The sequence below is a fragment of the Anopheles arabiensis genome, chromosome 2 (assembly GCF_016920715.1).
Source record: "Anopheles arabiensis isolate DONGOLA chromosome 2, AaraD3, whole genome shotgun sequence".
Lineage (NCBI taxonomy): Eukaryota > Metazoa > Arthropoda > Insecta > Diptera > Culicidae > Anopheles > Anopheles arabiensis.
The window spans coordinates 36764192-36773813 of NC_053517.1; the positions used below are offsets into that span (position 1 = coordinate 36764192).

The 9622-nt window shown below is 45.0% G+C and overlaps 1 non-coding gene across 1 annotated transcript; it reads right to left on the bottom strand.

Annotated features, from left to right (window-relative positions):
- Positions 1-8697: 8697 nt before the first annotated feature.
- On the bottom strand, positions 8698-8770 carry Trnav-cac. Its single transcript has one exon. It is a non-coding gene; the product is annotated as a tRNA-Val (tRNA).
- Positions 8771-9622: the final 852 nt, after the last annotated feature.

Consider the following 9622-nt stretch of genomic DNA (forward strand, 5'->3'; position numbering starts at 1 on the left):
TTGTGCTGATTTTCAATTTGTGTTGATGGTGATGAATTAAATGTAGTACTCGCTCGTGTTTCTTTGATTTTTTACATCATGCCATAATTATTAAGGTTCGAAAGGTTTTCTCCCCAAAAAGTTCTCTTCGACTCAAACGCAAGTGAAATGAAGGTTCCGATTCCGATCAATTCATTATTGACATGTCGCCATGTCTATTCCTTTTCCTATACAATACGGTGTGCGATAATTTCGATCGATTACGAAAGTTACAGCACAACACCACCCCATTGACCTCGCCGAGGCGTGTACTGTCCTTCTTCCTTTACGCTGTTGCGCTGCCACTATCGAGCGGCGAAAATATCTGTTCGGGTGTGTAAAAATGTATGTGATACGACGGCTTACCGTGCGTGTAAAAGGAAGGCCCAGAAATACCGTGCAAATAGGCGAGAGAGAGCGTCTTCCGTCAAGGGTAGGGCAACATCGCGCGATGGTGGCTATCCGTACGCGGTGTAAACACACCCGTCTCCTGTCCCGGCCTGGTTTGTGCGGTGCGGTGGAACGCCGCCGCGGTTCATGTTGTTCAGCTTAGCCTTTTCTCTGTCCTCCTCGCTTGCGCCATGAAGCGAACGCAACATTATGTATTGCATATCCGGCCATGATCCACATTGTGGACGGTTCTCTCAGTAGGTCAGAGCGGGGTTTTGAAAATACAATACAATATTTACAGTTTGTGTGCTTTACGGTGACCGTGCTCTCTCTCTCTCTCTCTCTCTATCTCCGTGTGTGGATGGCAATATTTGTTCTCTCGCTTGTTCGGGCCAGTACTACAGGCGTTCTTTCTCCTCGAGCACGAACATGCTGAATGTGGGAATTTAACAATCCGTGTTACGTTATGGTAGGGAATGTGACCGGTCAGGAAGTGTTTCTGGCAGATCATCACACAATGATTGAAGCAGTCGTGTGACTTCTCTAAATTAATTTTCACTGACACATTGCACATTGTAGTACCTTAAATAGGAATTTTATCGCTGTTTACCTCACAGCTCAAGTGTTGTCTTTACTATCACTCGTACCAATACAAGATAACGAATTAGTATTGCCACAGATAACAACATTTTCACTTGTGTAACAGCAGTATCATTTTACATCACACGTTGCAGTAATACACCAGGCGACTCCATCTGTGAGCAAATGTTTAATGGTCGTCATCTCTGGTTGCAAACATTACTATTTAAACATAAAATTGGATTTTATACAACTTGAAACTCAAAACACCATAATGTTGCCGACTGATTTACTTTGAGACTGGTATAGAAATAGCACATCAATGTGTTTTTTTTATGATCTCCTTCTTTACCTTCGTTAGCACAAACGATGATTAGTGTCAGTTGGGAATTTATGGGAGAAACAATGGAAAATTCCACCGCACCTTTGGGCGATAATTTGTTCTTGTCTTTCGTCGTGCAAACGTCAGCCTGAAGAGTTCTGTCTCACCGTTAAAAAGGGCACATGCTCAAACGACCGTCAATCTGATTTGTCGTGAAGAAGTCAACGCTGCAACTGCAACAATCCTTGAGCGTGTGTGGGTTGAGTGAGAATGGAACAGAGACACGGAAAAGAAAAACAAACCGATCTTGTTAATCAGAGATGATTTATGCGACCAAAAGAAGTAAACTGTATGGCGGGGGCGTTGGTGGTTCTGGTTCTGGTGATCGTTGGCATTTTAGTGGCATTGTTGGTCGTTGCAAGGGTGGAGCAATTAGCCTCTCAGTGGTGGTGGGTGTACAAATTAGCAGTCCTTGAAAGATCGGATGCTTCAATTAAGTTTTAAATTACAAGCGAATTAGTGAATTGTACCTTCCAAAATGAACAATGACTGTAGAATCATTACAAGACAAATTATTTTATTATTACTGTTTGGGTGTTTTTACGTAAGCTTCAGTTTTGACCAAATGTAAAGGAGAACTCAAAATTAGGTCAATTATCGTCCGGTGAATGAAAGTTTGAGCCTGCCGATGTTGTCCTTCGATGTACACTGACAAATACACAGAAGATGTAGGGTATTGTTGCCTACTTGACAGCAGCAGCAGCCAGCCAGCCAGCAGAAAGTTACTCCTAGAAATGAACTGGAGCACTGACCTAGAAAACGAGACACACTTCCAAAAATAGATGCACTATTTGTAGGCGCTTCCTTACGGGAGCGTGTATACATAATGCAGCATTACAAATGCCACTGGTTCAATAATCGATTTGGGCCTTACTTGCTCTCAAATTTGGGGAAAAATAATGAAAACAAGTGGGAAGGAGGGTTAGTAATTTCAGTAAGGCAGTGGGAATGAAAGATTCTTGTGATGTAACAAGTTGGCCTATTTTCTTTTCCTGCTGTTCTTCATCTACCGATTATGCTATCTACTTGGGAATATAAGATTGATGGGTTTGCGTGTTTATATTGTCAAGATTATTTCCATTTATATTTTGTTATCCCAAATATATTTTGCACTTGCCACACAATCATAAATAAGTTTACCATGCTAAAAAGTTTAAATGGAGTTGGATGTAATGTAATGCACGAATCATGGGAACCATAACTGCAAGGTCTGTGTACGGCCCTGGATATATGCTGTATGAAGCCCCAACTGGAAACGAAACGGGGCGCAGCATATCAGACACCAGCAGACACAACCCACGGCAGGCCGGTACAGTGTGCATAAAAGGAAGTGAGAAAAAGGGACAACATAATTGAGGGAGAACAGTGTCTGGAAGCAAAAAATCCCAACCAAAACCCCAAACCACCCGACCGACCTACCCGAGGGAGTCTCACTCGTCAACAAGGGCACCAGCTAAATGAACGGGTTGCAAGTGAAGTGAGCAAAGAGAACATGGAGAGCAAGAGAAAGCTGGCGAGAAGAGAAAAAGTTCATCTTGATGGTTTCAAGGTGTATGCTACATAAGGTGACCTACTTTTAACTATACACGGTGACGATTCTCGATGCCGTAATGAGTCCAAGAAGAATGGGCCCTTGGGGTAAGGGGTGAAACCGTGAAGGATTTCTGGAGGATGGCAAATCGAGCAAAGCGTAAGCATGATGAGATGGTAGAAGGCTCCAAGAACAGGATAAGGCGATGATGCCAGCTTCTTGTGCATGTGCGGCAGTGTGATCTGTCACATAAAGGAAATCACCTTCGACAGAAACGGGCACAGAGCATGAGGGGTGCTTGGGAATGGATTTTGGTGCATACACAGGGGCACCATATCACTCTTGGGGGTCATTTCTCACGGAATCCGGATGAAATGGCAACAGACGACTTCTTCGTAAAGCTCCATTTTCTCCGTTTGTGGACTTCAGTCTGAGTATTGAAATAATTTACCTTTCAATGCCCGCATGTCCATTTCACAAATTCCGTGCTACACTTGAGCAGCCTTCCCAATAGTACTCGAGAGTACTAATTTCATTAGGCAGGGTCGCCTCGGGTAAGCCGTGTCGAGTAAGCAGATAGCTCTCTCAGCTGCGGTGCTCTTTCTATGGAAAAACTTTCAATTACAATTTGTACCCTGCGCGCCATTAAACGGGTCGTTCGCGGGCCTAAAACAATCGAACCGCCACCATTACTGAAGGTTTCCCCCTAATTATCTATTCAAGGTACTGTGGTCGTACCAAATGGTACACCCGAGATCGAAAGATGGCACCGTGCGCACCGAGCCTCTTGCCGCGACCACGATCGTAGTCACCATCACGATCGCAGCTGGTGTGAGGCTCACCCTCGCCGCGTGCGTAGTGGTAGGTTGGTTTTTTGAGTATTTTTTTTTACGTTTATTGCTGCGTGGTCGATCTTACGTTCATCAGCCAGGGCTAACAGTGTTCGCCTCTCACCACAGGGCTCGGTAACGTAAAGGGCGGCTAATCGTATTTAATTTATTCTGTCGTCTTTGTTGACCTGTCCAGCCGGACGATGCAAAGCCTGACCCTTAATGGAGGTGACGACGGCTATGAAGATCGACCTGTGTCCGAGCCGAGACGACAAATTGTGAAATGTGACCCAAAACGCTGTCTAAACAAGTCGAGATACCGCGACAGACTGATGCTGCGGATGGTCGTAAAACGATGACCTCACAGTGCCTGCGTGAGATAGATTTCGAATGACGGCTGATGGAGAGGGGTTGAAGTTGACTCATTGCCGTTTGAGATGTGTTTAATGATTTCGATATGGTTTCGTTACAAATTAGATTTACCAAGCGCTATGGAATTGTACTGAAGTTTCTTGAGACTCGTAACGACAATTCGCTGTACGATTTCGCTAATAATCAATTCAACTAGCACCCAAATGCTACCGACCATTATGCGCGCCCTGCTCGACATTAAATTTCACTTCTCCGCAACGTGACCGAGTCGCCCCGGCGGGGGGTACTGCTGATGCGGTGACAGCAAACCAACAACCAAAAAAAACTGTCCATTTCGCCAACCAAATCGTCTGGGGCGCACGCACGTTTTTTGTGGGTCTTGAGGTCGCGCACACTTTAGTTCCTGTCCCCCGTGCTCGCGACCAAAGCCGGGTCTCTCCGATTCTTTAGGTCAATTTAGGTCGGCCCCCGTACGCAAAGATGCGTGCGTTTCTCTTTCGTTTTTCGTGTGGTATAGTTTGCTTTTTTTTGTTTCCTTCGTCACGTTTTTTGTTTTCCCCATTGTCTCCTTTGCGTGTGCTTGCCTCCTCCTCCCTCTCTCTCTCTCTCTCACTCTCGTTATGCTGCTGTCTTTTTGAGGCCGCTGCGCGTGGTACGAAAACGGTGGCCCTGGCTTTACCGATTCGCTGTTTGCGACGCGCCGGTGTATCTAGCTTACTGGCGGGGTCCAGGGGGCCCTGGGTCGAGCGACCGATCGACTTTTGCTTCGTTTTGGTGCGTTTATGTCGCTCCATGCAGTGTCTGGCGGGTGGGAGGGGTTTCGCCAGCAGACGCTGGCTGGCTTACGCATGACGCAGCTGCGTTTCGGCTGTGAAGAGTGGGTTGACTGCTGTGTGTAGATGAGCCACACGTACTGGTCTGGCGCTGATGGGGTCATGGAAGAGCAGGAAATTGTGCGTGCACCCGTGAACAAAACCCTGTGTCTGGCTGGCCTGCTGGCTTTTGCTAATGAGCGAATAGGGCGAAGAGAAAGAAGCACAGTTTGGCAACGATGCAGCACAGTCGCCGGCGGCTACTGGAGTTTGGGTTTGTTATGCTTCGCTTCAAAGCAATGCATAACTAATGTTACGCTAGCTAGCGTTGAAAGATACGCAAATACAATGACAAAGAAAGAGGAGCACCCACTTTACCACTGTTTCAAAATGATGATGACAACGGTGATGGCAAACTGTTCAGGGGATAAATGGTTGATGATAAGCAGAATTAGTCTAATCTAGTTTTTGGGAAATTGTATTAGTTTACAGAATTTTTCACGAAGAAGCATATGTTATCACAGAGATAGTTAAGAAATTAAAAAAATGTATGCATTATGTTACATCAATACATAACTAAATAATCCATTCATTTGGTCTAGCATTGAAGGGTTTATCCTATACGTTACATCGTAATTGTCAAGCAGATAGTTCATGCGCTTGATCATTTTAGCCGTGCTTGTTAATTGCAATATTGGTTATGTGTGTGTGCTACTTGTGGCTAGAATTTGTAATATTTACTTTCTCTTCCTCACAAGAACACACAATTGTATATTTATTTTTATCTTCCCTTTTCATCCTCTTTCCGTGCTGCACTTTTCCTTACTCTGCTCCAGTTCGAAAACGGTTCCGGTGCGCATTCTCGCGCTCGTTCGGTTTGTGTATTTTCGCTGCTTTACTTCACCGAAACACGATGGAAAAGGAAGTGAAACCTCAATACATGGGTGCCTTCACCAGCAGCCGATTCAATCCGTTGAGGCAACAGTGCACAGGGTTACTCTTCCTTCACTCAGCTCCCACCGCGCCAGGGTCGTTGGGGGCTGATTGGGCTGTGGTGTGGTCTCTTCACTGGATGCAAAAGTGTGTCATGTTTGGTGAATAAATTATGTTCCAAAACAACAACAAAAAAGCCGCCTTGCACTGGCAAAAAAGTGTGACACTCTTGCGAGCGCGCTCACACACACACACGCGGGCACACTACGGGGCGGTTTTGCTTTTGTACCAATTAACCGCACCCAGTCAGTGATGTTTGACTTTTATTTTCCATCCAAAGACCATCCAGCCCTTGCAAGCGGTTGATGTGTGTTAGCGCCACCAAGCGCTGTCTTGGTGTTGTGACATGTAATTTTACTTCCTTTCTTGGTTGGTGTGTTTGTGTAACGGCGTGAAAAGGAAACCAATGGAGGACAATTCTTGCTTGTTTAGCACCTATTGTTTTCCGCTGCTTTCTTGATGTGTGATGGGTTTAGGACGTGAGGGGGACATGTTTTGTTTGCGTTGGAACTCAATGTACCATCACAATAATGAGCTTTGGTGACCGTGATTAAAATTGCGAAAGCTTTCAATTCACACTTGTGTAAAGGGTTGTTTATTCGTGTTTGAGACACTTAATCGAGCGAACAAGGATCTTTTCGGAGAGCTCTAAAAGGGATTGGAGCTATGAGACAACTTTAATGTTGTTTAAAGAATGCTAAATTTCATTTCTGTTTTGTCGAAGTGTCTTTGTAAAAGCATGTTTGAAGGAACAATCTGTCAGAATAACACCTGAACGCGTTACTCTCTGAAAGTATGTCATTTAACTCTACTTGGTAGGATCGCTATCAAACGTGTGCAAACGACATATTCCGCCCATAGAAATGAGAGTTGGGCGTTATAATAAGAATAATAATAATGGTACATCTCCGTATCAGTGTTATAAATAATTTTCGCGGAACCAAACATCCGCGTAAACAAGCCCATAGACACGGTAGTAAGTAGCGTAAACCTCCTGCTGCTGAACTCTCGGTCTTGTTTGTCGTTTTCCGCTGGCTGAAATCCTCCCTGAAGCAAATGCCAGCAACAAGGCAGCGCAGCTGGTATAGTAATTAACTTCTATAATGTGACAATAATTACCTCATTAGCTCGGGCAGCTTATCCGTTGAACAACCAACCCCCTAGGTATTGCCGTGTGCACCCGAAAGCAATTGACTAAGAATGTTGCGAGCGATGAGCGAACACATCGCACACCATTTACCGTTCAGTAGGTTCAACAATTGTGCGTGGTTCACCATAAGCGAGCCATCTTAGCGAGGGATAGATTAATGTAAGTAGCAGCTTAATTTATATCTTCCTTTAACAACCGAAGATGTAACAAGCAAACTTTGCAAAAATACACTTCCAATTTCTTGGCTAAAAGTGGCTTCTTTTCGCTCACCAATCTAGCCGTAAAACGGTTGCCAAGAAGCTTAATGCATTCATGACGGTTGACGAACGCTGTGTGTCGGTACGGTACGGGAAACGTTTGGGTGCTAATTTTATGGGTGCTGCGGCTGCCGTGTGCGGTTGGTCCTCAGGTGTCATGTCCGCGGTTTGTCATAAAACGTGTGTTCTAAATAACACTCCGATTATGCTCGTCCAAGCTTGCTCCGTGTGTCAAGGACCGTGCGCGATTGAAGGGTGCGCCGTCGAACCGTCGGTGAGCAGATTTGGGGGAATGGAGATGAAGATAAGTGGAGCGCGCGCACTACCCTTTGTCGCCATTGCCCCGGGCTTGCTCCATTGAGCGTAAGATGATCTTGAGAAGGTTTATTTGTGATCGTGAGTTAAGAAGATAATGTTTCGATACAAGCAAGCTTGTGGCATTGAAGTTAGTCATTTAACCGTGGCATCTTTTGCTTTGTAAATAATTGCTTTGAATGTGTTGTTTAAACCCAGTTGATCGAACAAATATACATAATTTGTAACGACTTCGTATTATTTTTGGGTTGGATGTAAACGTTTGAGTTTTATTTGTAACCTACCAGTAGCCATCAGTTCCCCTACAGTACCACAGTGTAGAGTAGTGTCTTACCACATGCCATTAAGGTTAATCGAAACCGGCGGCAATAAACGGACTGTCCACAGACTGTGGCTGCAGCCAGACGGACGACTGCTCTCCGGCGGTGGCCAATATAGTGAACTTAAACGGTACCAATGTAGCGCATTAGCTTTAACGTTCAAGCCAACCTCCGCACTTGAGCAACGCACCGGGGCCGGATGAAACGATTCCGTCCGATGGAGAAGATCTTGGCTGTGCAACGGCAAGTGAGGGTTCGGATGAGGGTTGCTGCTGCTGCAGGGAGACGAGCTGAGTGGGTGTGTGATTTCACGGACGGCGCCACGGTGATTGTCGTCCAATGTAGTACTACCAAGGAAAATGCATCAGCATAATGCAGCGTGGGGATGTTATTGAGGTACGCATATTGAGATCAAGGAAATTAGTTAGTAGCACCGTGCTAGGGTTTTTATTTCTTTTGCCTGTGTTTGCCCTTTAACTGGATTGGCATTGTGGAGGGGTGGGAAGGACAGATTGAATGTTAGGTGTTGTATGGAAAAGGCAACATTTTATAATGCGTATACTGAAGCTTTTGTGTATTGTTAGCGCTCCTAGCTCCAAAAGTAACTACTAGCTGATAAAGTTTATATCGACAAAACAATCTTTGTAAGACTATGTTACGTTGAGACACAACCTCTTCATCAAAATTCTAGTTGCACAAAGTTGTGAGGTAAAACTATACAAAAATACACAAGTGAAAAAAAGAGTCATGTTTCCGCCCGGGTTCGAACCGGGGACCTTCTGCGTGTGAAGCAGACGTGATAACCGCTACACTACGGAAACGCTTGAAGAAGAAGGTGCCAAAACGGAATCAGTATCTAAGGCGCTCACGCAGCAACTCAGGCGCTTGCTTCTTGCTCAAAATAGCTTGTCTTCAATTCGTTATGATTGCTTAGTTGTAAGTCGTACTGTCGTCAAAAGAATAAAAAAAAAAGAATTGAATATTTTTGGTATTACATATCATGCACAAAGATATTTGTTTGTTTTAATTTCACTACTAAAAAAAAAATACTATTAAATAAAGTAATATGAACGATTTTTTGATATTCATACGAAACAATCAGCCTTTACCGATTAGAGTTATTTAAGCAAAGATCATATTTATGAACAATACAGCAACAACGACTGCTTACCATACTCTGCCAATCGCTTAATTGTTAAATCGTAATCCATCGGACAGTAAGCCCGTCTGTGCCGGACAGGAAATCATGCGACCATGTGCCGGCTTAAAATATGTACCGTTTAATACTTCCTCGAATCGACCCGACGACAACATCCCGACAGTCCTAAATACAGTTTCCATCGCACGGTACGGATTTAATGTTGTTAAAATGCGATCCCGTCACCTTCCACGAACATGCTCCCTACCGCACATTGCACGGGCTGGGGTCTGGGAGGGTGCCACCGTCAACGTTCGGTCGCCGTTTGGCGTTAGTAATCCACGTCCAGTCTTAGGCTACTGCCGTCAGCTGCTGCTGCCGCTGCTGCTGGACGGATTATTGAGCGCCCCGTCGAATGCTGCCAGGGCCCGATGGAGTGAGTGGAGTGAAACGCTTCGAATGGCACAGTGGTTTAGGCTTACATTATCTGGGTCAAATCTTCGACCCCCTCCCCTCGCGACATTCGAGAGCCCGC